The sequence below is a fragment of the Schistocerca cancellata genome, chromosome 7 (genome assembly GCF_023864275.1).
Source record: "Schistocerca cancellata isolate TAMUIC-IGC-003103 chromosome 7, iqSchCanc2.1, whole genome shotgun sequence".
Classification (NCBI taxonomy): Eukaryota; Metazoa; Arthropoda; class Insecta; order Orthoptera; family Acrididae; genus Schistocerca; species Schistocerca cancellata.
The window spans coordinates 283817219-283819916 of NC_064632.1; the positions used below are offsets into that span (position 1 = coordinate 283817219).

Here is a 2698-nt window from a genome sequence, read left to right on the forward strand (position 1 = left end):
GCATAATATTTTGATGTCATAAAACTAACTTAATCAGGCTTATAACTTCAGATAAATATGTGTTAGAGAAGCAGGCAAATAGACAGACTGATTGTATGTAATTGCGGACACTCTTAGTGAAAGTCATAGCACATCCTCAAATTAAACACTTCAACATTTAAATTGTTCTCGAGCCCATTTTAGGAGGGAAAAAGATACGGCATCGTGTTAGTAAGTAGAAAAACATAAACGATTCTATTGATTACCAATTACTGCTAATATTACAAATGACACAGGCCTACAGAAGGCCTACTATGTACATTAATGGCAGAAAGTTTCCCTTAGCCTCATGTGTGTTCACTTTATAAAAGCTATAAGGTATTTACCAATAATGTTTCCCACTCCTAGGCTTGTGATTTGGCGTATATAGCACTCCGTCTTCAGGCCACAAGTGGCCCATCGGGACCATCCGACCGCCGTGTCATCCTCAGGTGAGGATGCGGATAGGAGGGGCGTGTGGTCAGCACACCGCTCTCCCGGTCGTTATGATGGTTTTCTTTGACCGGAGCCGCTACTATTCGGTCGAGTAGCTCCTCAATTGGCATTACGAGGCTGAGTGCACCCCGAAAAATGGCAACAGCGCATGGCTGCTGGATGGTCACCCATCCAAGTGCCGGCCACGCCCGACAGTACTTAACTTCGGTGATCTCACGGGAACCGGTGTATCCACTGCGGCAAGGCCGTTGCCTTGGCGTATATAGTATGTTATATAAATTTCCAACTGGAGGTCATCTATGTTAAAAGTCAACCCCCACTCTCTCATCATATAACACAAACCTTGGTGTTGATGTATAAACGACATGTCGGCTCCATGCAATAGTAGACTGATGGTGTTGAGGAGAAATATGCTTCCCCTGTTTTAATATAGCGCTTATGCCGGAGTCAGAGCCACATGCAGACAGAACATATTTAATGATCTACTTGTGCACCAGTAGACAAGCAACAGACATGTTGTTAAACACCATACAGCGGCTGTTCTGTAAGTTGTTCGTCAATTGACACGACATGGAAACAACTGGTACGTAGTAGTGGTACTCCCACTCAGCGCTCGCCCCTATCGAGTAGCATCATAGAACAGCCTGAACAGTTGCACCCCAAGAGGCTTCCAATCCAATGGTGGTAGAATTGACACCGTCACAAGATACAAATTTAGAGACACAATGCTTCTGACATATTCTCTGAAACCATGTTATTCTAATTGTAACATGTCAGGATAATTACATGACCATTATCGATCTGCAACTGTCGTAAACTGCAATCGCAATGCACACTGCCGCATCACATGCTGCTGCTGTGGAGTTGTGAACTGACGAAGCCTGCTGCGACCATGTGGTGTGCACTGAGAGATGTTTGAGGTGAACAAGGCTCTCCTTGTTATCAGCCTGGGCCGAAAACATGAGAACTGATGACTCGGCACCACAGCTGGTGGGCCCGCTGGTACAACTAGAGAATATGGGGTCACCTAGTTAGTGGCAACAGCTCTGTCGCGTCTACTGGAGGTATGAAAGTTCACTTTTCGGACTCTGTATGGATCAATAGGGATTTACCACACACATAGAGGCTCACAATGGAACCTGGATACAACTACCAATCGACCACAGTAGCTTTGACCGTCTTATTGACAGTCTCTCCAAAATTGTGTCTCTGATACTTCAAGAGAAGTACAAATGACGTAGGTTATACCTGGTGACATGGCGCATGGTCATCCATAAAAAATCCATCATTGTTTGGGAACATGCACTTCATGAATGGCTACAAATGGTCTCCAAGCAGGCGAACATAGTAATTTCCAGCCAGTGATTTTTTTGGAAATTTGTGGTAAGATCCTAAGGGACCAAACTGCTGAGGCCATCTGTCCCTAAGCTTACACACTACTTTAACTTACACTAAGGACAACACACACATCCATGCTCGAGGGAGGACTCAAACCCCACAGGGGGGAGAGAGGGAAGGGGGGGTGAGCTGCGCAAACCATGAGAAGGCACTTAAAATCTCGCGGCTACCCTGCACGGCAGCCAGTCAGTGATCATCTGCACCAGAGGGCCCAGTCTGTTCCACACAAATACAGCCAACACCATTATGGAACAACCACCAAGTTGCGCTGTTGTGCCTTGTTGATGACTTGAGGATCTGTACCACACTCTAACACTATCATTAGCTCTTACCATCTGAAATCGGGGCTCGTTTTAGCATACCATGGTTTTTTTTTACCACGCCATGTTTTTATTGTCGTCTAGAGTCCAACTGATACGGTCACAGACGCAGCAGAGGTGATGCATATTATGTCATGCTGCAAAGGCACTCACATTGGTCTGCATCGTGATGACTGGGTGTTGTGTGATGTCCTTAGGTTAGTTAGGTTTAAGTAGTTCTAAGTTCTAGGGGACTGATGACCACAGATGTTAAGTCCCATAGTGCTCAGAGCCATTGGAACCACTCACATTGGTCGTCTGCTGCCGTAGCCCATAAACGCCAGATTTCGCTTCACTGTCCTACCAGATATGTTCGTCGTCCTTCCCATAATTATTTATGCGGTTATTTCATTCAGTGTTGTTTGTCTGTTAGCACTGACAACTCTACACAAACGCCCCTGCTTTCGGACCTTAAGTATAGGCCATCAGTCCCTGCGTTGTTGGTGATAAGAGGTAATGCCTGACAT

General features: G+C 45.6%; 1 pseudogene; it reads right to left on the bottom strand.

The window, feature by feature from the left end:
* Positions 1–610: 610 nt before the first annotated feature.
* Positions 611–727, bottom strand: LOC126093118 (5S ribosomal RNA; annotated as a pseudogene).
* Between the last annotated feature and the right edge of the window lie 1971 nt (positions 728–2698).